The 27,338-nt window shown below is 40.8% G+C and overlaps 1 protein-coding gene across 9 annotated transcripts in view; it reads left to right on the top strand.

Annotated features, from left to right (window-relative positions):
- The window catches only part of CHD9 (chromodomain helicase DNA binding protein 9), a 272,858-nt gene that overhangs the window by 68,531 nt on the left and 176,989 nt on the right, over nucleotides 1-27,338 (top strand). The window contains exon 1 of one of the 9 annotated variants that reach the window (XM_017530102.2): nucleotides 5,553-5,690. The exons of 6 other annotated variants lie outside the window; for them this stretch is intronic. The gene's annotated coding sequence lies outside the window, so the exon portion shown is untranslated. Of the gene's footprint in view, nucleotides 1-5,552; nucleotides 5,691-27,338 lie in introns of those variants that run through there. 2 more of the 9 variants (XM_037739113.1, XM_017530099.2) reach the window with 2 other exon arrangements.

The raw sequence follows: 27,338 nt of genomic DNA, 5'->3' as shown, positions 1-27,338 counted from the left end.
CTGGAGTGCAATGGCGCAATCTCGGCTCACCGCAACCTCTGCCTCCTGGGTTCAGGCAATTCTCCTGCCTCAGCCTCCTGAGTAGCTGGGATTACAGGCACATGCCACCAGGCCCAGCTGATTTTTTGTATTTTTAGTAGAGATGGGGTTTCACCATGTTGACCAGGACAGTCTCGATCTCTTGACTTCGTGATCCGCCCGCCTCGGCCTCCCAAAGTGCTGGGATTACAGGCGTGAGCCACCGCGCCCGACCATTTTTGTGGTTTCTTATATGAAAGTTTTTAATTTTAATGAAGTTCAGTTTATATTTTCTTTTATCACTTATAGTTTTGGTGTCATGTAAGAAATCATTGTTTAATCCAAGATCCTGAAGATGTACTCTATGTTTTTTTCTTAGAGTTTTATAGCTTTACCTCTTACATTTAGGTGTGTGGTCCCTTTTGGTTCATTGTTTTGTGTGATGTGAAGTAGGGGTCCAACTTCATTCTCTAGTATGTGTATATCTAGCAGTCCCACCATTGGTTTAAAGGACTACACTTTCCCAATCTAAATGTCTCAGCACTCTTGTTGAAAATCAATTGACCATAAATATTAGAGTTTATTTCTGAATTATATATTTTATTCCATTAATCCATATGCCTATCCTTATGCCACTTCCACAGTGTCTTGATTATTATACCTTTGTAGTAAGTTTTCAAATCAGGAGATATGAGTTCTCCAACTTTCTTCTTTTGACTATTTCGTGGGTATCACTTTTGCAGGTCTTACTGAGGTAGGAGCCAAACCTTAGTTTTTGCAGTTTCAGGTTTTTGTTTTGTTTTGTTTGAGATGGAGTTTCACTCTGTTGCCCAGGCTGGAGTGCAGTGGTGCAATCTTGGCTCACTGCAACCTCCACCTCCGGGGTTCAAGCAATTCTCCTGCCTTAGCCTCCCAAGTAGCTGGGATTACAGGCATGTGCCACCATGCCTGGCTAATTTTTTGTATTTTTAGTAGAGACAGGTTTTCCCCATATTGGTCAGGCCGGTCTCGAACTCCTGACCTCAGGTGGTCTACCCGCCTTGGCTTCCAAAAGTGATGGGATTACAGGAGTGATCCACCACACCAGGCGAGCTCTCATTCTTTCACCCAGAATGGAGTGCGGTGCCGTGATCACAGCCCCACTGCAGCCTCAACTTTCTGGGCTCAAGTGATCCTCCCAGCACAGCCTCCCTAGTAGCTGGGACTACAGGCACATGCCACCATGCCCAGCTATTTTTTTTTCTATATTTTGCAGAGATAAGGTTTTGCCATATTGCCCAGGCTGGTCTCAAGATCCTGGGCTCAAGCAATCCACCTGCCTCAGCCCCCCAAAGTGCTGAGATTACAGGTTTGAGCCACCACACCCAGCTAGTTTCAGAATCTTGATTGTATAAGTTTTCTCCCAAAGTGAACAGGTACTAAAGCATTGGTTCATATTCCTCAAACTTGCCAGAGAACTCCACAAATTTACATTGTGGGATTGTCTTTTGGTGACCTAAACCAAAATGCTTATACAGGGAATTTTCCATTCCAAGATGCTGAATTAGTTACTAAAATAAACATGCTTGATAAACATGGAATTGAAAACTCAGGCTGAAGGGAAGAATATACTATAGTGGTTACATGTTACAGCCTTTGGGGCCAGACATCTCTAAGTTTGAGTATTTTTCTGTCACTCAATGACTATGTAACCAGGGCAAGATTTTAGACTATGTTTTTCTGTAAAATGCGGGGGAGGGATCCCTTTCTCAACGCCACGGTGGCTCACACCTTTAATCCCAGTACTTTGAGAGGCTGAGGTGGGTGGATCATTTGAAGTCAGGAGTTCGAGACCAGCCTGGCCAACATGGTAAAACCCTACCTCTACTAAAAATACAAAAATTAGCTGGATGTATTGGTACATGCCTGTAATCTGAGCTACTCAGGAGCTGAGGCAGGAGAATTGCTTGAACCTGAGAGGTGGCGGTTGCAATACCGGAAGGTGGAGGTTGCAGTGAGCCAAGATTCTGCCACTGCACTCCAGCCTGGCTGACAGAGTGAGACTCTGTCAAAAAAAAAAAAAAAAGAAAAAGAAAATCGCTTTCTCATAGAGTGGTTGTGAAGATAAAATGAAATTGTATCATTTTAAATTTCAGTAAATGGCATCTATCGTAGGATGTTTCTTTCAAGGTGTGGAGAGGCCACTTCTGTCATACCACAGGCTTTCTGGATACCCAAATCCCTGTGTCAATAAGAGGGCCCTTTTAATTAGAAAGACATTAGCTAGGAATGGAGACATTGTGTGTGTGTGTGTGTGTGTGTGTGTGTGTGTGTGTGTGTGTGTGATGGAGTTTTGCTCTTGTTGCCCAGGCTGGAGTGCAGTGATGCCATCTTGGATCACCACAACCTCCACCTCCCAGGTTGAAGCAATTCTTCTGCCTCAGCCTCCTGAGTAGCTGGGATTACCGGCATGTGCCACCTTGCCCAGCTATTTTTATATTTTTAGTAGAGATGGGAGTTTCTCCATGTTGGTCAGGCTAGTCCCAAACTCCTGACCTCAGGTGATCTGCCTGCCTCAGCCTCCTAAAGTGCTGGGATTACAGGCATGAGCCACCACACCTGGCCCAGAATGGAGACATTCTTATTCTGGAGTGGGATTGAGGGACCTAGAGAGCATGGCCACCACTTGGCATTTTTATTCTTGTTAACTTCAATTGCAAAATGTAATGTTTACTAATCTGGCCCCTAAATTGTGAGATTTTTTTTCCAGAGTCCCCACATTCAGAAACCACAGTTACTGAGAATACCTCCAAAATTTAAGACAAAAATGAAAACCATTCACTGAGCAGTGAAAATAAATGTCACAAGAATTAATGTACTTGACCGGGCGCAGTGGCTTGTGCTTGTAATCCCTGCATTTTGGGGGGCCAAGGCAGGTGGATCATGAGGTCAGGAGTTCGAGACCAGCCTGGCCAACGCAGTGAAACCTGGTCTCTACTAAAAATACAAAAATTAGCCAGGTGTGGTGATCTGCGCCTGTAATCTCATTTGCTCAGGAGCCTGAGGCAGGAGAATCGCTTGAACCCGGGAGGCAGACATTGCAGTGATTTGAGATCATGTCACTGCACTCCAGCCTGGGTGACAGAGCTAGAGTCCATCTCAAAAAAAAAAAAAAAAAAAAAAAAAAAAAAGAACTCATGTACTTAACACAGGAGAACCTCACAGGAAATCTTTCCTCAAAACCTGAGTCTAAGCTAATAAAACATCAAAAAAAACTAAGAAAGAAGGTTGTTAGGTAGAAGAATTGAGAAGTGTCAACCCAGTAGCGAGGAAGGAGATAAGAAAAACAAGTTAAAAACAAAACAAAAACACAAAACCAGCATCCTAGAGGCCATTTATTATAGGGACAAATTTTGCATACTTTGGAGAACATTCACTGATTATAATGGCATACAATGATGTTGATAATTATAGCACTGCATAATTTCCAGAGGGCTGTATTCAAGAAAACATGAACGTTTTCCATCAGATGATGGGGAGGCAGCTCAAGTGTTTCATGTAAGCGGGATGTCTTATTTGCTGTGACGTCAGTTAGACGAGATGTTACTGGCCTTAAATTTGACTCAACAAGTTGAATTTGCAAACTAAAGCACTATTGAAATAAGTAGTGATGGGGGGGGGGCCCAGAGATAAACTGTTTCTGTGCATTCTTAGTCTAATATGTGGTTGTTATAATATGTGTTCCTTCAGGGAATCAAAGTTGCAACTGTAACTGCCCTTTCAGCAGAGTTTCCTCCCAGCCCTGTCAATATCTCAGCTAAATAGCTTTATGTTGATCTACTCTGGAGGGCCTTCATGGGAAATATAAAGAATGAAATTACTTGGCAACTACCACTGTGTATACCGCAACCATTCCATTCTGGCTAGGCATAAACAAGCACAGTGATGGTCCTTAGTGGAGACTGCAATTCAAGAGATTTCTGTTAACTGTGAACGTGAAATATCACCATGGTCAACAGTTTTGAACAAACATAAAGTAGGACGACCAAAGTTCAAACATTTAATTCTTTTTTTTTTTTTTGAGACGTTGTTTCGCTCTTTTTACCCAGGCTGGAGTGCAATGGTGCGATCTCAGCTCACCACAACCTCCGCCTCCTGGGTTCAAGCAATTCTCCTGCCTCAGCCTCCCGAGTAGCTGGGGCTACAGGCGCGTCCCACCATGCCCAGCTAATTTCTGTATTTTTAGTAGAGACGGGTTTTCACCATGTTGACCAGGATGGTCTCTATCTCTTGACCTCGTGATCCACCCGTCTCGGCCTCCGAAAGTGCTGGGATTATAGGCGTGAGCCACCTCACCCGGCCCATTTAATTCATTTGTCTTATGGATTTTAAATTTTTAATTCGGTAGAAAGCTATCTAAGGGCCTGAAAGGAGACCCTTAGAATTTTAGAGCTGGAAGACTTAGAAAACTTGTGCAGCCTCTTCCTTTTACGGAAGGCAAAACCAAGGCCCTGGGACACGCCAGGATGTGATGTAGGTCACTCAGTTAATTCGTGATGGATCGAGAGGGAACTCAGGTGTCCCAACACCTTCTTAGGCCGGCTGTTTTCCAGTACGCCCCCTGCTCGAAAACCAGTATCACCCACCCCCAGGGCTCTCTCTCCTTTTTTTAATTCTTGTGTTTATTTTTCTCTCCCTTCCTAACTCTGCTATTGAGAACCGGAGTCTGAGCCTCGGGAAGACTGGGTTGCCGCCCCAGCCGAGGTGCGCGCTCTTCTCTGGCTCGGGGCGTGGGGCTGGGTCTCCGCGGCGGGCGCCGGGCACCGCTGGTGCTTGCACCTGGGCTCAATCGCTGCATCATCGCGATACGCTCCATGCTCCATGCTCCCGATTCCACAGCACGGGCGCGTGACGCCCGGGTCTCCGCGTGAAAGGAGAACGTGGGGCTAAATCCACGGCTCCTTAAGGACGTCTTTGGAAACCCTCGCCCTTCCTCGGCGCACCCGGGCTGCCCTAGAGATGCCCTGCGTATGAGTGACCTCGGCGTCGACCCCGCCACTGGTCAGCTCCCGACTGGGGCGTGCCCTGCCGGGGCCTGACGTGGCCGCGGGACCGCCAGGCGGGCGGCGCGAGGGGAGAGGCCGCCGCGAGGGCGCGGCCTGACGTGGCGGCCGCGGCGGGGCTGCAGGGGGAGCCCGGGCCGCTGCACTGCCCCGCGCCCCGGCCAGAGGGCGCCCGGCCCCAAGCCTTCCCCGCCCCGAGGCCGCCCAGGGCTCCGGGAGTAACCGCGCCGGCGATTGGGTCGGCCGTGCTGCGGGGCCATGTTGGAGCGGGGCAGCGACCCCACCTCTCACTGCCCTCCGCCCCGGGTCTGGCCCCGCCGGGAGGGAAGGAGAGCGGCGAGAGGAATCCTCCCTGTCGGGCATCCCAACGCAAGGGGAGCGGCGTCGGGAGCGGCGGCGGTCACGGCCGCCCCTTCCCGTCCGGGCCAATCAGCGGCGCGGGCACAAATATGCAAATGGCGCGCCGGTGCTGCCGGAGTGCCGCTCGCAGGGGCTGGTGGGGTCGCGCTGGGGGAGTGAACTGGGCCAATCAGGCGGGTGCGTGGCGGAGCGGGGGAGGCGGTGCCCCTTCACTCCTCCCTCCGCTCCCTCCTGGCCCCGCGCTGACAGGGGGGCCTGGCCGCGCAGCCGGTAAGTGCCGCCGCCGCCCGCCGCTGCCACCCGCCGCTTTGGGCGTGGGGAGGAAGCCCGGGGGCACCGCGGGGCAGCGGCGGCTGCTCAACTGGTGGGGAGATGCGGGGGCGGGTCGTGTCAGCCGGGTGGTCGCCTGAGGCCGCCCCCGCCCGGCCAGCCGCGCGTGTCAGTCTCGGTCGAGGCGGGGGGCGGCGGGGGCGCCTCAGTCATGGCGAAGCGCGAGAGTCAGCGAGCGGCGGTGAGTACGTGCAGCTGCCGCCGCCGCCGCTCGGCCTGGGGTTGGGGGTCGGGGCAGGCCCGGCCGCGCCGCCGCCGCCGCCTGAGGTGAGGGGCCCGGGTCCGGGGCTGGGCGGGCGGGCGCGCGGGGAGGCCGGGGAGGGGGTGCTGCCTGCACGTGCGGCCCAGCCCGCCCGCGGCCCGCCCCGCGCCTGTCATGGCTGCGGGCTGCTGCCCCCGCCCCCCGGTCCGCAGCCCCTGGGGTAGGGACCCGGCCGCCGCGCCTGTTGCGTCGGGTGGAGGTGAGGGCCGGGTAGGCAGGGCGTGGGGAGGCGGGCCCCCCTTCCCTGCCCCGCGCGAGGTCGGGGCCTCCCCCTGGGCTGGGCTCCCTCCCGAGGGTCGGGCTGCCCTCCATCCTGCAGCCTCTTCCCCCGCCCGTGCTGTCTCGCCTCCGTGACTCATGACAGGGCGTCCCGCGCGGGCACCCGGTGTCCCGGAGCTTGGAACGCCTCCGGCGCTTTCCCAGGCCTTGCCTCTTGGTTCCGACCGCAGTGCCTTCCGTGCGATCCTTCACCCCGAGGGCCTCTCCTCGTCTGCAGCGTGGCCCAGACCCCACCAGCCCCCGTGTGTGCGGCCGCGGTCGCTTTCTGGGTGTCTAGGTGCGGGACGTGCGGGGTGGCTGCAGGGCTCTCTGCGTGGACATCCAGCCCAAAACCAAGCACGACCCGGAAAGTCCTGGTGTCTCACTGGCTGTCACAGCCGCCAGCTCAGACTGGTTTCTGTTTGTTCTTATTTTTGTTTTTTTAATGGTGGTTGGTGGGGGGGAGGGGGTTGGTTTGCTTTTTCTTTTTTCTTTTTTTTTTTTTTTTAATTAAAATAAAACTTTTCAGAACAAAGTAGAGAATTTTTTTATTTTTTATTGTCATATTAACAGTGCTACAGTTACTTTCCTGGAAGCCTGGGATTTGACGCTATTGTGACATTTATTTATGTGAAATATTCATACCTACCTCATAATTCCCCTGTATTAAATAAAGTTTATCTTCATTAATAAAATTACTATAACAATTTAGTTTCTCAATTTTGCATGCTACTTTTCACCTTTTCCCTTTCTCTAGTTCTTAAAGTCTCCAGTTCTACTTAACTAGCCATGATCTTAAACGAAAAGAAGGCTTGTGTACTGTTACTCGCTCCCTAGACTTTAGATGACTGTACAAGTAGTTTTAAAAGAACCACTAGGTCTGCAAACACTTGAATGTACAAAAGCTGAACTTAAGGGGAGGATTCTACATTGCAAGGGGAGGAGTTTGTTGTTTTTTGCAATGCAAAAGGATGACCATAGTTTTCTTCTTTTGAGTTTACAGAACGTGAGTTTAGAGCTGCGTTTTGGTAACATCAGGCCGCACAGAGCCTTAGTTCGATATTTCATAAGTATTTGTTAAGTAAAAGACATCTATTGCTGGTAGCAAGAACAACCTGTATTGTGTATTTTCAAGACTTTCCGTTTCTTCCCTTTTTTTTTGGTTGAGACGGAATCTCGCTCACTCGCCCCAGCTGGAGTGCAGTGGTGTGATCTGGCTCACTGCAAACTCCTCACCCCACGTTCAAGCAACTCTCCAGCCTCAGCCTCCCCACTAGCTGAGATTATAGGCACACGCCACTATGCCTGGCCATTTCTTCTGTTGCTTTAAAAATTCACGTTACATAGTAATAGTTTACCACAAAGTATTGGCAGGTCTCTGCCCTTGGAGAGTTTCCTATAAATTACAGACCATATAATGTAGATGTGAAGTATGTATTACAGACGTGAAGTGCATTGGGAAAAGTCATTGCCTCCCAGTTTTGGTTAAGGGTAATTTTGTCATTCCTGAACAGTTTCAGGTAAGTATGTGCAGTGTTGTAGTTAAAAACAGCAACAACAAAAAACCCTTGTGATTGATTGACCAGGAGAAGATGATATCCTAATGGCATAAGAAATAAGATAAAAGCAATGCTAGTCAAAAACAGTACTAGTTAGGTGTGTGAGCAGGCTGCTTTAATGGGGGACTGCTGTAATAGGGAGACTGAGACAGGAGGATCACTTGAACCAGGAGTTCAAGTCCAGCCTGGGCAATGTAGTAAGACTGCATCCCATCTCTATTAAGAAAAAAAATTATGATTCGTTTATAACCAGTGAAATTCTCTTGGATAGTGTGTTGGCTAGAGAGAATCGAGACTTTGTCACTTAACTGTGCAGATAATATTCAAGTTTCTTGACCTCTGTGAGCCTTAGTCTTCTCCTGTATAAAACTTTGTTTCCTCCAGTTTTACGATTTTAGGATTCTAAGTACCCCATGAGGCCTGTCCCTGAAATAAAAAGACTATTATTGGATGGGCAGATATGAATATAGATAGAAAATAATGTCCGTTGAGAAAGTCTATGGCAAGGTAAGATTAAGGAAACCATGGAATTTTCAATTTGGAAGTATCTTTAGGAACTTTTAACTCCAAACTCCTTCTCTAGTGCAACTAAATGCCTTCTACAAAGCACTGTGCTACACCTTCCTGATTTGCCTCTGGAAATAGGGTAGAGCTGAAGGAGGGGCTCAATATATGAATTTTAAGAGGCAAGAACTGAAGTAGGAATACAGATTTTAAATTAAAATCTGTTGAATTTGCTATCAATTGTAAAATAAAAATAAAATTTTGGTACGTGTGAAAAGTAGGTTTTCTAAAGATGTGTTTTGTTTACTGATGGAAATGTCATAGAAAAAGCTTACCACCCGTATATAGCAGAGAAGAAAAATGAAGTCCTAGAGGGTCTATAAAGAAAAACTATGAATTAATAGAGCTACTGGGGAAATGTCATCAGGTAATGAGTGAATAAAAAACATAAATAAGAATATGAAACGAGGTAGTTGGTCAGAGTGAAAACTAATGGAAGCATGTTATAAGTGCTTGGAAAACTTTAGAAGCCAAAGATAGGGGTCAGAAGAGATATACTGATACTGATGAAATAGAGTTATTTTAACCTTTTAAATTCTTTGAAATTTTCAACGTGGGATATAGATTTCTTATAAAAGATTTAGCTTTTTTATACTTATTTATGTTATAAATTTAAGTTGCCACATTCCAGTTTTAAAACTTTTCGCTAGCACTTTGTGCCTCTGTTTACATCCTTATTTGGGCTTCACTCCCTTACTTTTCCACCTCTTGGAATTTTACCAGTCTGTGAATACTCAGGTCAAGTTCCACCTTGTGAATAAAACCGTACCTTGTCCTTGTAGCCCTTTAGGGATTTCTCCTTCCCATGAGATCTTAGTATTACTATTTGTTGCACTTATTTGACATACCGTGTACAACTTCCTGAAATTTCCTCTATTGTATTGTCTTCAAGCTTTCAGAAACATTTTTTGCTCCTTTCTTCTTTTAGAAACAGTTGGAAAGCTGATCAAGTGACAATGGGAGACAGAAGGGGAAACCACTTTGAACTGTAATTTATTCTTTGGACTGAAAGTCATTCATATCCATTTATTCATTAAATATATATTATGAAGTGCTCCGTTAATTTATGATCTATGTATTAAGTGCATAGTAAGTGATCCCTGCCTTCGTGGAACCTACCATCTAACAGTGGAAACAGATAAAGAACAAGTTAATAAACAAATGTAAAATTACAACTTATAGTCAATTCATGAAAGGAAAGAACAGAGTGCTATGGTGGATAAAGTGAGGAGAATTTAATGTATGCTCAGAGAAGGCCTCCCTCAGTTGGTGATACTAAGTGGAAACAATAAGAAGACAGGTCAGGAGAGGAAGGAGTTTCCTGAAAGGTAAAAATATGTTTGAAGGCTATGACACAGTAAAGAACCTAATATGTGAAAGAAATGAAAAGTTCAGGGTGGCAGAAGCATAAGGCAGAAAACCATATGAGCTGAAATGAGAGATAGAGATCAGATTATACAGGACCTTGTAGGACATATTAAAGACTTACAGGTTTTACTAAAGACATTGCAGTCATTGAAGATTTTGAAGTAGAAAGGTGATATGCTTTAAATGTGCTACTTTCAGAATGGATTGGAGAAAGGCAAGGGTGAAAGTAAAGATACTGCAGTATTACAGTAGTCCAGGAAAAACATGATGGTAGCTAGATTATACATGTATTTTGGAGAGGAGATGGTAAGTTGTGAAGGAGGAACAGCTGACAGATTCATGATGGATTGGATGTTAGAAGAAAAGTGTCAAAAATTATTTCCCGGCTCCTGGCTTGAGGAACTAGATAGATGGTGGTGTGTGATTTACTGAGATGAAAAAGATGAGGGAAATGAAAGACTTGGCAAGAAATCAAGTTTCCAACACCATCCCTGGACAAGTGCTTCAGAAGAACTCTGCCTTTATGTGAAAGATAAGCACCTTAGAATAAGTATAGCTGGAAGTGTGATACCTTACAGTGACATATTCATAGTGTGTTATTTGAGAGGAAGAAATAAGCTTCATATTTATATTAGAAAAACTGGCGAAATGATATTTTTTAACAATGCATTTCAGTTTTTGAAAGTTTATTTGAACATTTTCAGAATACAGATTATGTTAAATATGAAAGTTTGAGAGAAAATAAATGAATATATATATAGTATTGGGTGATGGTGCAGAATACAAAAGTTTTATAATCCTGATATTCTCAGGAGAGTAGCATTCTTAGTTAATTGCTTGTAAAGGAGCTTGATATTAAATTTATAATTTTTAATGAGGCTTCTCATTTAATGGTGCTTATAAGTAGAAGTTCTAGTTCAGTCATGACTAGCTATTATTTATTAAATAGCTGTCAGATACTGGTGTTTATGTTATAATTTGGCATTATGAAGTTAACCAAGCAAATATTAAGTTTGGTTTTTGTGTGGCTTTTCCTATATTTCAAAACATTTTAAAACTAGTAATTTTAAACATTGTTATTGCTATAGAGGGACATAGTTTGAAATCAGAAAAATCATCTTTCTTGTCTAGTGGTCATTTCATATTAGTTTACCTACTAATCAGTAGCAGTATAAAGAATATTAAATTTTAATCTATTGGAAATCAATGACTATGATTCTGAAAGATAACTGCCAATATAGCTTGTTCTTTTGTAAGAGGAAGGAAAAGTATTTTTTGATTCTGTCCTTGTAATGTTAATCTTTAAAATGCCAATCAAATAATCACTAAAATTTTCTTCCATTTAAGGAACTGAGTACCTTTACCTAAAAAAAAAACCAAAATCTAGGAATTTAAGATTATAGACTTGGCTTACTTAGTCTGTTTTACAGTTGAAGCAATGGAGGTACAGAGAAACTGAATTGCCTGAGATTTCTAATATTAGGGAATGCTTTATTTCATGGGTTTCATAATTTCCTGAATTCACTACATATTCCAATATATGAACACACTTATTTTGCTTTGGTGAATGTTTCTTGAAATCAGTAGTATACAGAGTTTACTGAAGTCATTTCAGATACCACTCTATATTTGTTTGCCAATTTTTTTTTAGTGACATATAGTGTAAATGTTAAAGTATATAAATTATGTATATACATCTATGATTTATTGCAAAGTAAACACATCTATGAAACTACCACCTAGGTCAAAAAATAGAATATTATTGAAAGCTTTCTTTATATTCTTTGCTAGTTATCTTTTTCTTTCTACCTTTCTGGGATGACCATTATCTTGATGTCTAAAACCGTAGATTAGCTCTGCCTATTTTTGAACTTTATTAAATTGAATCATATAATATGTGTTCTTCCAGCAATGTTATTTTTGTGAGACTAATTGTGTGTGTGTGTGTGTGTGTGTGTGTGTGTGTGTGTGTGTGTGGTTTTTTGTTTTTTTTTTTTTTGTTTATTTGTTTTTGAGATGAAGTCACTCTGTCGCTAGGCTGGGTTGCAGTGGCACAATCTTGGCTGCTCACTACAACCCCTGCCTCCTAGGTTCAAGCGATTCTCCTGCCTCAGCCTCCTGAGTAGCTGGGATTACAGGCCCATGCTGCCACACCCAGCTAATTTTTGTATTTTTGGTAGAAATGGGGTTTCACCATGTTGGCCAAGATGGTCTTGCTCTCTTTATCTCATGATCCGCCTGCCTCAGCCTCCCATAGTGCTGGTATTACAGGCGTGAGCCACCACTCCTGGCCTAATTCTGTGTTTTTCTATATAGGAAGAGTTCATTCGTTCTCATTGCTGTTGATTCTAATGTGTGATGGATGTTTTTAGTTTTCCTCTATTATGAATAATACTGATACGAACATTTCTACACCTGTCTTTCGGTGCACATATTCACACATTTCAGTCAAGTATGTGTTTCTGGGAGAGGAAAAACTGGTCATAGAAATATCTATGTTCAACTTTAGCAGTAATGCCTTACTGGTTTTTCAAATTTGTTGTTCCAATTTCTGCTCCTTTTAGCAGTGTATGAGAGTGCCAGTTACTTCACATTCAGTTATGTGGTTTGATTAAAATACAGCTATATTTGAAAAATTTTGTGATCTTTTTTAATCTCTAAAGATGAGTATTTGATGATGAATAGCTATTTCTGCCTAAATGAGATACAGTACAAAGGAATATGAGATGACAAATATAAACATTTTTAGTTCAAAAATGAGTACCCATGTTGTGCCTGTTGGATTACAGCAGATTCTAACAGAACACAGTATTATTATCTTGAAGATAAATGGCAAGACACACTGTCTTTTCTTGATTCTTAGAAAAGTTTAGTTTTTAAAATAGAATTCACAGTATACCACTTTAGGAGTATGGTATGTGAAGAATGATAAAATACATATCTAAACCTTAAATCTTATTCAACAATGTAGAATAAAAGAAAACCTTTATCAAAGTGAACTTGATAGCTATTAGGTGGAATGCACAAAATACTTTGAAATAAGTTCTTGGGGAAGGAGTGGGGAAAAGTATGACAAAGATCTGTTATTATTTTTGAGATTCATAGAAAAGTTCCCTGGGCTGCTGACAGGGGATATACATCATAAGTAGAGACTTAAGCTATTACTTTTTTTTATTCTAGAGATGGGGTCTTGCTATGTTGCCCAGGCTGGGGTGTGGTGGCTATTCACAGGCACGATCCCACTGCAGGAGTTTTGACCTGCTCCATTTCCGACCTGGATCGCTTCACCTGCCTTTAGGCAACCTGGTATTCCTCCGCGTCCGGGAGGTCACTATATTGATGCCGAACTTAGTGCAGACACCCGATCGGCATAGCCGGCTGCGGCCCAGAACTCCTGGGCCCAAGTGATCCTCCCACCTCAGCCTCCCGAGTAGCTGGGACCATAGACACATGCCACCGCGCCTGGCAGCTATCACTTTTTTAGTATACCTTAGGTTGAAGACTTCAAGAAGGGCACTAAGAAGCTAAATGATCTTAAGGTGGTGGGAAATTGGGTTTTATATCTTTACACCGTTAGTAAGAAAAAAATTTCAAAGAAACAATTTATAGTATACTAAGAAAAGCGGATTTGAATTTCTCAAAGATTTGAGTGAAATCACATTTGGAGGACATAGTAGTGAAGTAGATGTGTCAAGTATGATTGAATTTGAAATGCTTGTAAGTGGATTTGGTAGACATGAAATCACTACATAGAAACTTAAATCTGGTATTAAACTACATAGAAACTTAAATCTAGTATTAAACTACTAGATGTAAATGAATCAGGAAGGAAAGCCAAAAGAAAGAAAATTCAAGGTATGATTTCATAGAAGCTAATTTCTAGGAGATGAAGAGGTTAATTGAACTGAGTTCAGAAGATTCTTAAAGCACTCAAAGCCTAAGTGGGTTGTAATAAATGGGGACACATAGAAAATTAGAAACTTCATATAGAAGATAGCATTTGTGTTTAGCTCCTGTTGTCACTTGGGTTAGTGATGATAACTTTTCAGTGGTCAAAGATGGATTGAGAGAGCATTTTGATTTGTCTAGGAGGTTGATAGTTACCTTTGAAAATACAGATTTGTGGGGACAAACTACAGAGTACAGCTAGTGCTCGACTTACGACCACGATTGGTTCCGACAGACCGGTCGTAACACGATTTGGTCTTAAGTTGAGTAGGCTATATGCACGCAGAGATGGTAGTGCTGCCAGAAGCTGGTCCGCACTGTCATACGCCCAGCTGGGCAACGTTTGTGCTGCCAGACGCGGAGCAGTCGTGGCTAGCGATTGTGGTCGTAAAGTCGAATGGTCATAAGCTGCATAGGTCGTAAGTCGATCAATACCTGTACAAGAGGTTAACCCATAAATAGGTATTTAGAAAATGGAGGCAGTAGATCACTTATTTTCAATATTTGGCATTGAACGGAAGGATAGAAATAGGATGGTTTTGTTTTTACATTTTTGTTAAGATAGGGAAGATTGGTCTGCTGATGCTCAAAATTAGAAGAGAAGCAGGCAATTGCAAAGGGGCAGTTAAAGATCCTAGAGAGGTGGGATGTGGGTGGGTATAAGTCTTTTCAAAAGGCTAGATGAAACGGTTTTTTGAGGTAAAGGATTTATCTTAGGAAAAAAGCCATCTTTTCTTCTCTAAGAATAGCTAGAAAAAAGAGAGATATAGTGCTTGCTTCTGAAAAGATGGTTATTTAGTGAATTTCAGCTGGAAAACCTCAGAGAACAAATTGTCCTTATGTAAGAATGGGGAAGTTAGGACTGAAGGCTTGAGGAGAGAGAACATAAAGTCACGTAAAGTAGCCTAGTACCATAGAGGAATATATTTTAAAATTTCTAAGGCAAAGGAAGGGACACACTGAAGGTAAAGTGTATAAATTAATATTAACCTTATATTAATAAGGTGCTAGTAATGTAAATACTACAAATATCAAATATAAATATTCAGAAAATGTTAATTTAATTGAACCGAGGACTGGAGATAAAATTACATTGGTGATGATGATACAGTATGGTAGGTTGAATGAATGAAAAAAGTCATAAGAGTGTTGAAGGTAATAAGAGAACAGCATTGGAGATTATTTAAGGCAAAAGAATCTGAGGAGGTCAGGAGAAGCCTATTGGTCATGGGAAAGTTTAAATGACTGTATGCTCTTGGAAAGGCAGAAAAGAGGTGCTGGAGGTAACTGGCATGAGAGGGAAAGCCACATTTAGTTAAGCACTTATGTATTTTGAGCATAGTCTTTCAAAATCCTGTGACAACTCTGCAAAGTAGGTGGTAATGATAATCAACCTGAGTCTCAATGTTCAACTTTTCTATTTAAAGCCTTTGAAAATAATGTATTTAGCCGATGTAGTGGCTCACACCTGTAATCCCAGCACTTTGGGAGGCTGAGGTGGGTGGATTACTTGACCCCAGGGGTTCCACACCAGCCTGGGCAACATGACAAAACCACTGTTTTACAAAAAAATACAAAAATTAGCCAGATGTGGTGGTACGTACCTGTGGTTCTAGCTACTTGTGAGGCTGAGGTGGGAGGATCGCTTGAGCCCATGAGGTGGAGGTTGCAGTGAACTGAGATTGACCACTGCACTCCAGCCTGGGCAACTGCAAGAACCTGTCTCAAAAAAGAAAAAAGAAAAAAAAATTCTGCATTTAAGTCAATTTTCTACTTTTAATATTAATTGAAATTTAGCATTAGAATAAATAATTGGGCCCGGTGTGGTGGCTCACGCCTATAATCCAGGCATTTTGGGAGGCTGAGGCAGGCCGATCACTTGAGGCCAGGAGTTGCAGACCAGCCTGGCCAACATGGCGAAACCCCATGTCTACTAAAAATACAAAAAATTAGCCAGATGTCATGGCACACACCTGTAATCCCAGCTACTTGGGTGGCTGAGGCAGGAGAATCGCTGGAACCCACGAGGTGGAGGTTGCAGTGAGCTGAGATCATGCCACTGCACTCCAGCCTGGGTGACAGAGCACAACTCTGTCTCAAAAAAAGAAAAAGGAAATATTTAGACTTGATTTTGTTTGGGTGTAATGTTCAGGACCACTTCAATTAAACAATTTGACCTGACCCTGTGGCAACTGGGAAATTTGTCATCTGTTTTCCGTATCAGCCTCAATCAGTTACCCTCAGTCAGTTACCCTCAATTAGTTACCCTTAATCAGTTTTTATCATGATTAGAGATGAGATTCTATTTGTCTGAGACAGAGTCTCGCTTATTGCCTATGCTGGAGTGCAGTAACACTGATCATAGCTCACTTCATCCTCAACTTCCTGAGCTCAAACGATCCTTTTACCTCAGCCTCCCAAGAGATGGGACCACAGGCATGTGCCAACACACTTTGCTAATATTTTTTAAATGTTTTGGAAAGACTGGGTCTTGCTATGTTGCCCAGGCTGGTCTTGAACTCCTAGGCTGAAGTAATTCTCCAGCCTTGGAATCCCAAAGTGGAGATTATGTTTTTAAGAGTTTTCCTTTCTGTGACATGTAAAGCAAGACTAAATTAAGTGGGAATGCCAACAAAGTAAATAATTGAATTTGGTAAATGGCTATCTGCAGAGGAAGATGAGTAAGCATTAGATGAGTGCCATTTAGCTTTGTCCTTTTCAGTTATTTTAAACCAAAGATTTGTTTTTTAAAAATCCTATATGAAAGTTCAATTTGTAAAATAAAAGCAAAATATTCCGGATGAGATATTATTGGGAGGAAATGGGAAGGAAGGCCTAAGGCCTCTCTTACTTTGGGTGGTTAAAGATTACCCAGTCCTCCAAGAAGCCCAATTTGAAAACACAGAGTGTTTACACAGTGCTTTATGTGTATTATTTTACAATAATTTTTTGAGATCAGTGCTGTTATAACCCCCATTTACAGATGAAGAAACTGAGCTTCAAAATGATTGTCATGCCTAGGATTACATAGCTGGTAAGTGATGAAGCCAGGATTCCAGCCTTGCCATTCTGTTTCTAGAGCCTGTAAAACTACTATATAGGATCCCTTGTAGAATTCCTTTTTGATGAAAGTAGGGTTCTTTCACTGAGGGATACATGGGAATTAAAGTTTAAATTGGATTACTGAGGCTTTAAAAAACTTGTAAAACTATCCATAACAAAGTTAATAATTTTAACTCTTTTTAAATGTATAGTTCAGTGGGGGCATTCTTAAAGTCATAAAAATGATATGTTGTTGCTTAAAAGAATGCTTTTGAATCTTAGCTTTTAGAATAATGTAAGGATTAAGGAGTTTAGTTATTTTTTTATGTCATGGCATTATTGAATTCCTGAAAGCATATGATTATTAACTGTGACAGGAATTAAATTAGTAGATATTAAGGATACAAAGATGAGTAAGAACCAACCTCTGCACTCATCTTGTTTATTAGGGAAAACAGACATGTAGACCAAGAATGATAAAATAGCATGTAAAATATGGAATACAAAAAAAAAATGACTGTATGGTAGCTTGAAGTGTTTGAGTGTGTAAAGGTTTCCCAAAGATGGTACCTGAGTTTAATCATGAAGACATTACTTTGTTAAGAGGAAGGCTAGTGGAAGGGGTGATGTTGTAGGCATAGAGAACATATTAATGAAAGTATAAGAAAGTTTCTTGAATTCCGGCAACATTTCAATGTAGTGGAAACATAGATTACCTATGAGAGTAGCAAATAAGAGTGGAAGGGCATTAATAACTTTAGGAAAGGAATAAAATAGCAAGTATATATTTAAATTTGAAGATAAAATTAGGTATCATATGATATTGTTGATTTGTATAAAATTTTTTAAAATTTTTAAATGAAAATACATTCAATACAATTAGATATAACAGGCTTAGATCTTGATAATATTTCAGCAAGTCAACAATTGATCTATGTTTTTAGTTCTAAAGGTTGATGAGAGGGAAATAAATAATTTTTGAATACTTACTATGTTTTAGGACTTTGGATATATATGGTTTTTCCTTTTTGAGATGGAGTTTCATTGTGTCACCCAGGCTGATCTCAAACTTGTGGGATCAAGAGATCTGCCTGCCTTGCCTTCCCAGAGTGCTGGATTATAGGCGTGAGCCACTGCGCCTAACCTGAATATTTTCTTTCCGAACTTTGCAGCCTTTCCAAACCCTGTGACGTAGATGGTCCAATGAGGAAATAGACTGAGGCTTGTTTGTTTTTTGTAGAGATGGGACTGTGTTGCCCAGGCTGATCTCAAACTTCTGGCCTCCAGCAATTCTCCCACCTCAGCCTCTCAAAGAGCTGGGATTACAGGCATGAGCCACTGTGCCCAGCTTAGACTCAGAGATTTTAAGAACCACTCAAGGTTACACAGCTTAGAACTAGCAGTTAGAATTTGAACTCACACCTAAGCTCCTTTAGCTGTGCCATGACTGGCTCATGTTTGCCAGATGTTTGTCTAATTGATTGGTGAATGGAATTTATTTCCTAATTAAACAGTCAAATATTGTCTTAGTCTATTTTGTGTTGCTATAACGGAATACCACAGACTGGTTAATTTATAGAGAAAAGACATTACAGTTTTGGAGGCTGGGAAGTCCAAGGCCAAGAGGCCTACATCTAGTATAAGAACCTTACAGACATTCACAAGAAGGCCCTCTGATGCAAGGTCTTCTTACTCCATCATCCATAGTAGAAGGCAGAGGGGCAAGAGAGCAAGATGTGATTGAACTTGATTTTTTTTTTTTTTTGGAACAAGCCCACTCTCTTGATAACTAACCTATTCCTGAGATGATAACATTAATCCATTCATGAGGGCAGAGGCCTCATGACCTAATCACCTCTTAGGCCCCACCTCGAAGCACTGTTGCTTTAAGGACTGGTTTCCAACACTGGAACTTTGGGGGACATATTCAAACTATCGCAGATGTTATGCAGTTAGGTTATCAGAAACATGTTAAGCATACGTAGAGCAGAGTTACAGATGGAGTTTAATAGAGTAGTGTACACATGGAATACATAGCGTTAGAACCCCTTACGTGGACTTTTATAATGATTTTATATATTTTACATTAATAGAACACCTAGGGATTTGCTAATTAGCTACTGAAAATAATTTAGAAGGATACACTTCTGGGTAAATATTACAAGTTGGTTTATTTTTCTTTTAGCTTCTAATTTGTGCTAGGACTCATGTTGTATGTAAAGGTCATATCCTGAAAAGTAAAAGAATGAGGGCAGTGATACTCCCACAATTAATGTAATGACCTTTTTCAGCATTTAAAAACATTTTTTTAAATTATTGCTCATGATCCAAACTTTTTTTGTTTCTTTTTAAAAGTGATTTTAGGCCTAGAACATTATGGATGATCTCCTGAAGTGGGAGAAAAAATATCTTTTTTAAATTAAAATTTAAATTAAATCTCAGGTAAGTTTTTATTTTTAGATTTAGAGCTTTTATTTTTATTTTAGAGCTTACTACTTCACAGCTTCTTTCATTTATTTTGTAGTCAGGATGAAGCTTCTTCCCTGTGAAGCTTATATCTGTTTTGATTAGTGTAGTGGTGGTGTTTTAACTATTTTCTTGGAAGTCTATGAAGTTTTTTTTTTTTTTTTTTAAAGAAAACAAAATAACCGAAAGTAAAAAGTATAAGATACCTTTACAAGCATCCATTTAAAACTTGTCATTGATGAGAAAACTGAGGGCCAGAGTTGAATATGTTGTTATATATTCAGTTAGTACCAGAGATTAGAATTTGGTCCCTGATAAGAAAACAACAATTCTAATAAGTTTTAATTTATACTTTGGGGTAATAAAATTTATCTCTTGGAACATTTTGTCCTACTTTAAAAATGTCTGTTGTGTCCTGCGCAACAGAGTGAGACCTTGTCTACAAAATATATATATGGAGTCTCACTCTGTTGCCCAGGCTGGAGTGCAGTGGAGTGATCTCAGCTCACTACAACCTCCACGTCCCAGGTTCAAGCGATTCTCCTGCCTTAGCTTCCCAAGTAGCTGGGACTACATGTGTGCACCATCATGCCTGGCTAATTTTTATATTTTTAGTAGTAGAGACAGGGTTTGACTATGTTGGCCAAGCTGGTCTTGAACTCCTGACCTCATGATCTGCCTGCCTCAACCTCCCAAAGTGCTGGGATTACAGGCATGAGCCACCACGCCCAGCCTACAAAATATTTTTTAAAATATTTTTTAAAATGATGGCACACGCCTGTAGTCTTAGCTACTGGGAGGTTCACTTGAGTTCAGGAAGTCGAGGCTGCAGTGAGCTATGATCATACCACTGTACTCCAGCCTGGGCAACAAAGCGAGATATTGTCTCAAAAAGTCTGTTTAGGCTTTGAAGTCATGATTAAGTCAATTAAGCAAAGACGCGTTAGATGCCCATATAAAAGAATTACTTTAAGAATACTTTGGTTAGAAGTTTTCTAAGCAGACCAGGCACAGTGGCTCACACCTGTAATCCCAGCACTTTAGGAGGCTGAGGCCGTGAATCACTTGAGGTCAGGAGTTCGAGACCAGCCTGGCCAACATGGCAAAACCCTGTCTCTACTAAAAATACAAAATTAGCTGAGCGTGGTGGTAGGCACCTGTAATCCCAGCTACTTAGGAGGCCAGGTGAGACAGGAGAATCGCTTGAACCTGAGAGGCAGAGGTTGCATTGAGTCAAGATTGCACCATTGCACTCCAGCCTGGTCACAAGAGTGAAACTCCATCTAAAAAAAAAAAATTGGGTCACTGTTTGGGATTTGCTATTCAGACATCTTGTACTCTACCTCATTTAAAATAGTTAAGTATACTACCAACGCCTAGAATCTATAGCAGAGCGTGTTTCATCTTCATGAAAGAACAATCAAACATGGGCCATAATATACATATAAAAAAGTATTAGCCTTAAAAAGAAAAGATATTCTGACACATGCTGCAGCATGGAAGGACCTTAAGGACATTATGCTAAGTGAAATGGGCCAGTCACGAAAAGACAAATCCTGTATGATTGTACTCATAAGAATTGCCTAGAGTTGTCATATTCATTGAAATGACAGTAGATGGTGATAGCCTGGAGGAAGGGTTAAGAGAAATGGTGAGTAATAGGTATAGAGTTAAAATTTTATAAGATTTAAAAGTTCTAGAGATTGGTGAACAACAATGAGAATATACTTAACACTACTGAACTGTATTCTTAAAAATGGTTAGGATGGGCTGAGTGCAGTGGCTCATACCTGTAATCCCAGCACATCAGGAGGCTGAGGCAGGGGGGATCACTTGAGGCCAGGAGAGACCAGCCTGGCCAACATGGCAAAAGCCCATCTCTACTAAAAATGCAAAAATTAGTCAGATGTGCTGACACATGCCTATAATCCCAGCTACTTGGGAAGCTGAGGCACGAGAATCTCTTAAGCCTAGGAGGCAGAGGTTGCAGTGAGGTGAGATTGCACCACTGCACTCCAGCCTGGGGGAAAGTGAGACTGCCTCAAAAAAAAAAAAAAAAAAAGGATGGTCACTTTTGCTATGTGTATTTTACCACATTATAAAAGGTTTTTTAATGGGCCGTAAACTCAATGTCCAAATAACCACTGTTGCTATTTTTTTTTAAAGTTTCACAAAAAAATTTTTAAAACCCAGTTTCTGCCTTATATAGCATTCCCTCTCCCCCAAGAAAAAACTTTGTCATTTTCATGAATAAATATTTAATTTCTGATATTATGTGCTACTATTTAGTAGATATAAGGATATAGCCCATAAAAATTATTGACTTAAATTTTGTGGGGGGTATAGGTTTTAAGATAGTATGTAAACTATAGAATGTTAGCTAGTACTAAGTCGGAAAAATAAAACAAGGAAGAGGGAGTGTGAAGCATTGGAGGGGAAATAATGACATTTTAGAAAGGGTGATCAGGAAAGGCCTCGCTAGGAAAGTCACTTTTGAGAAAAGAACTTACTGTAATGAAGGAATGGTGCATTGAGCTACGGAAACAGTAAATACAAAGTCCTTGAGGAAGGTACATTTCTGGCTTTTTTTTTGTCATTAATATTTTGGCGCGATCTCGGCTCACCGCAACCTCCGCCTCCTGGGTTCAGGCAATTCTCCTGCCTCAGCCTCCTGAGTAGCTGGGATTACAGGCACGTGCCACCATGCCCAGCTAATGTTTTGTATTTTTAGTAGAGACGGGGTTTCACCATGTTGACCAGGATGGTCTCGATCTCTTGACCTCGTGATCCACCCGCCTCGGCCTCCCACAGTGCTGGGATTACAGGCTTCAGCCACCGCGCCCGGCCAATATTTTTGTTTTTAATTATAAGATCCATATAACAAAATGTGCTACTGTAACTGTCCAGTGTACAGTGCAGTGGCATCAACTTCATTCATAATGTTGTACAACCATCATCACTACCCGTTTCCATTTTTTTATCACCTCAAAACTCTGTACCCATTACCAAATAACTTCTGTTCTCCCCTTCTGCTAGCCCCAATAACCTCTAATCTAGCCTCTATGTACTGTCTGTCTCTATGAATTTGCCTATTCTCTATACTTCCTGTAAGTGGAATCGCATAATATTTGCTTTGTGTCTGCCTGCTAGTATCTCTGAACATAGTGTCCTCGGGTTCATCCATGTTGTAGCATGTATCAAAATTTATTACTTTTTATGGCCGACTAAGATTCTATTATAAATATCTGTTGATGGATACTTGGATTGTTTCCAGTTTTTGTCTATTGTGAATAATGCTGCTGTGAGTGTTCATTTACAAGTTCTCTGTTTAAGTCCCTATTTTCAATTGCTTTTGGTGAATAATATGTACCTAGGAGTGGAATTTCTGGGTCATAAGGTAATTCTCTGTTTAACTTTTTATGTTTTGCTTATTTAGGCAGCATGCGGTAGCTCATACCTATAATCCCAGCACTTTGGGAGGCTGAGGCGGGTGGATCACCTGAGGTCAGGAGTTTGAGATCAGGCTGGCCAACATGGTGAAACCCTGTGTCTACTTAATATACAAAAAAATTAGCTGGGCATGGTTGTGGGCTCCTGTAATCCCAGCTACTCGGGACACTGAGGCAGGAGAATTGCTTGAATCCAGCAGGCGGAGGTTGCAGTGAGCCAAGATTACGCCACTGCACTTCAGTCTTAGTGACAGAACGAGACTCCGCCTCCAAAAATAAATAAATATTTGCTTATTTAATTAGTTTTTTGTTTGTTTTGTTTTTGGAGACAGGGTCTCTGTCACCCAGGCAGAAGTGCAGTGGCGCAATCATAGCCTACTGCAATCTTGGCCTCATGGGCTCAAACAGCCCTCCTGCCTCTGCCTCCTGAGTAGATGGGACTGCAGGCACACATGTACATGTCTGGTGTATTTAACTTTTTGAGGAACTATGAAACTATTATTCACAGTGGCTGTACATTTACATTCCTACCACAAATATATGAGGGTTCCAATTTCTTCACATCTTCTCCAACACTTGTTTTTTATTTTTTATACCATTCCTAATAGGTGTGAAGTGATATCTCATCGTGATTTCTATTTGTATTTCCCTAATGACTGATGTTGAGTGTCTTCATGTCCTTCTTGGACATTCCTATATCTTTTTTGGAGAAACATTTAATGAAATTCTTTTTCCATTTTTAATTGGGTTTTTCATTTTCATTTTTAATTGGGTTTTTTGAGTTGTAGGAGTTCTTTAAAAATTCCAGATATTAAGCCCTTATCAGATATATAATTTTCAAATACTTTCTTGCATTCTGTTGGTTTCCTTTTTATTATCTTCTTCTATCTTTGGGTTTAGTTTGCTTTTCTTTTTCATTTTCCTTAGGGATACAGTTAGGTTATTAATTTAAGATCCATCTTTAAAAAATCTAGTTGTTTACAGGTATAAATTTCCTTCAGAGTACTGCTTTCACTGGATCTGATAAGTTTTGCTATATTGTGTTTCCATTTTCACTTGCCTAAAGATATTTTCTAATTTTTCTCATTATTTCTTCTTAGACCCATTGATTGTGTGCTGTTTAATTTTTACATATTTGTGAGTTTTCTAATTTGGCTTCTGTTATTGATGTTTAGGTTTATTCCATTGGAGTCAGAGAGGACACTTTGTATACTAGTAATATTTTAAAATGTTTTAAGAATTGTTTTGTGGCCTACCATATGGCCAGTCTTGGAGAATGTTTCATCTGCACTCTGGAAGAATATATATTTTCCTATTGTTGAGTGGAGTGTTCTTTATATGTATGTTAGGTCTAATTGGTTTGTAGTGTTGTTCAAGTCCTATTTTCGTATTGATTTTTCTGTCTGGTTGACCTATCCATTATTGAAAATGAGATATTTAAGTCTCAAACTATTGTAGAACTTTCTACAACTATTTTATTCAACTGTATTGTAGAATTGTTTGTTTTTACTTTCAATTCTGTGTGTTTTTGCTTTATAAATTTTGTGGGTCTGTCGTTAGGTGCATATATATTTATAATTGTTATATCACATTGATAGATTGAGTCTCTTTCATCAGTGTGTAATGTCCTTCTTTGTCTCTTATAACCTTTTTTCTCTGTCTCTCTTGCACCCAGCCATTTTTTTTTCAGGCTAAAGTGCAGTGGCACAATCATAGTTCACTGTAACCTTGAACTTCCGGGCTCAGGAGCTCCTGCAGCCTCAGCCTCCCAGTAGCTAGGACTACTGGTGTGCGCCATCACACCGGCTAACTAAAAAAAAAAATTTTTTTGTAGAAATGGTGTCTTGCTGTATTTCCCAGGCCCTCTTGTAACCTTTTTTGACTTACAGTATTTTGTTTGATACTGATATACTCATCCCAGTTCTCTTTAGTTTCCTTAAGCTCTTTGATCACATCTAAGACACTTGATTTCAACTTTTTGACCATCAAATCTAATGGACTTTCTTAGGGACAATTTCTGTCAACTTATTTCTTCTTTTGAATGGGCTTTCTTATTCTTTGTATGCTTTGAGGACGTGTGTGTGTGTGTGTGTGTGTGTGTGTGTGTGTGTGTGTGTGCGCGCGTGCACGCGCACCACATACGCACTTGTGTGTGCATGTGTGTGTGAGAAAACCAGACCATTTGATACTGTGATGTGCTAACTTCCGAAATAAGATTTTCCCCCTCCCTTAGCATTTGCTGTTCTTGATTGTTGAAGGCTGGAGTCATTCATTTAGGCACTTTTTCAAACTGTTTTATGTAGTGACTATATTTGTTGTTGTCTGAGGTCACTGAAGCCTCTATTACTTAGGTTTGTGTTTAGCCAGTGTTTTAATACAGATTTCCTTGAATGCCAAAAGTATTTTCTTTTTACATTGCCTTTATCTTTTCAGCATTCTCTTGGTTGTTATAAATATTTGGCTGTTTTTCAGAGTTCCAGTAAAGTTGGTTCTGACACTTCCTGCTTATTTTTGATGCTTTTGTGGAGACACAGGTGTTTGGAGCTGTCTACTCTGTCATTTTGCTGACATCACTCTCTCATGCTTGGCTTTTTCGTGACCTAAGAAGGCCACTGTGGCTGAAGCAAGGGGGTGAGCAAGAGAGAAAATGCCAGAGATGAGGGCAGAGAGCTGGTTCAGGTGGTAGTACAGTGCTGTGCTTACAAGTCATAGTAAGGATTTCAGTTTTTAATGTGAGTGAGTTGAAGAGTCATTGGAGGCTTGTGAGCAGAGGAGTGGCCTGAAATAACTTGCAGTTTAATGAGATCACTCTCACAGCTGTTTTGAAATAGGGCAAGGTAAATAGCAGGCTGTTAGTTTCCAATCAAGTGTCCAAGATGAGAAGTCAAGTAGTTTGTTTAGGTATATGGGTCTAGATTTAAGGTAGAGATATATAATTAATAGATACAAGTTTGGGAATTGCCAATATAGAGATTTTATTTAAAGCCTTGAGATTGGATGAAATCACCTTGGAAGTGAGTATATTTAGAAAAGAGAAGAGGTTGGGGTCCTCCAACATTTGTATGTTGAAATCTGTAAAAAGAGAATGAGAATGAACACTCAGAAAAGTAGGAGAGAAACCAAGTGAATATCATATATAACAATTAAATAAATGTAAGCGTTTCAAGGAGGACTTCATGATAATTACAGCAAATGCTGCTGATAGGTAATGTTAGATGAGGAGTGAAAAATAACCCTTGAATTTAGTTATGTGAAGGTTCCATATGCCCTCAGTTCAGTTTGGTGAGATGATGGGAATAAAACTAAATTTCAAGAGAGAATGGCAACAAATAAATTAAAGACAGATTTCTCAAGTTTTGTTGTAAAGAGGAATAAAGAAGGGGGAGGAAATTGAAAGGATAATAAATGAGATCAAGAGAGGAGATATTTGAAGAAGAGAGAAATAACATCTTGTTTGTGGACTGATGAGAATGGGACAAATTGATGACTCAGGAGAGAGAAGAAAGAATTACTGGGGAAGAAAGTATCTGGGTTTCCTAATTTTTTTATATAAAGTAAGAATTCTAGATATCCTAAATTTAAATTTTCAAATTTCACTAATATTTTACTAATATTTTCTGAGCTGTGACATTCTAAAGCTGACTCTTCCTCAAACCAAACATCACTATTATTACTGATTATAAAAACAACATCTTACTTTTATGTGGAAAACATTTAATATGCATTGTATCACTTAATCATTGTATCAAGTGTGTAGGATAGGCAGAGGGTTTTTTGTTGATTCTTTAGTTTTTATATTTCTTCAGGTCCCTAATAATAAGGAGCTTTGTGGATGATACTGTGCATCTTCTAGAGAAGTGGTCCTCAACCCTTTTGGCACCAGGGACTGGTTTCGTGGATAGGGGTAGAGACGTTGGGGGATAGATTCGGGGAGATGATTTCAGGATGAAACTGTTCCACCTCAGGCATTAATTAGATTGTTATAAGGGAGCACAACCTAGATCACTTACATGTGCAGTTCACAATGGGGTTTGCGCTGCTTTAAGAAGCTAATGCTGCCACTGATGTGACAGGAGGCTGAGCTCGGGTAGTAATGCTGGCCAGCCTGCGGCTCGCTTCCTGCAGTGCAGCCTGGTTCTTAATAGGCCACGCACTCCGCAGCCTGAGATTTTGGGACCCCTGTTATAGAGTTATCGTTTGTGAGAGTCAGTAAAAATCATTTCAGTTGGTTTTCGAAGTTTTTTTTTTTTTTTTTTTTTTTGGATTTTAAAAGTGATTTTATTAAATATCAAGGAGATACATAACATTTTGGTAAATATGTACAGTGTAAGTAATAATTAAAGAATTTTAGAACTTCACCAAATATCACTACTAAGTTTTAAATTTTCATTGATTAAAATGATCACAATAGCTTACTCCGGCTCAGGGGGAAAAAAAAAAAAAAAGAATTTTTTCTTGAGTCATTTAAAAATATGTCTATTCTAGAGTTACTTATTTTCAAATTTTTTCAGAGCATAATTTTTACTTACATTGCTAGCTTATTTTAACATTGTCCTAAGTTTCAAAGTTGTATTTTCTTTGAGAAGACACAGACTTCCACTGTAACTTAAATTATCCAAAGTAACTTCATCTACTTAATTTTTTCAGAGAAAAATCTACCTTGCAAATACTT

The sequence above is a fragment of the Cebus imitator genome, unplaced genomic scaffold (assembly GCF_001604975.1).
Source record: "Cebus imitator isolate Cc_AM_T3 unplaced genomic scaffold, Cebus_imitator-1.0 Scaffold63, whole genome shotgun sequence".
In the NCBI taxonomy this organism is placed as follows: domain Eukaryota; kingdom Metazoa; phylum Chordata; class Mammalia; order Primates; family Cebidae; genus Cebus; species Cebus imitator.
Note: the sequence above shows the minus strand (reverse complement) of the source record. Positions and strands in the feature narration are given on the sequence as shown.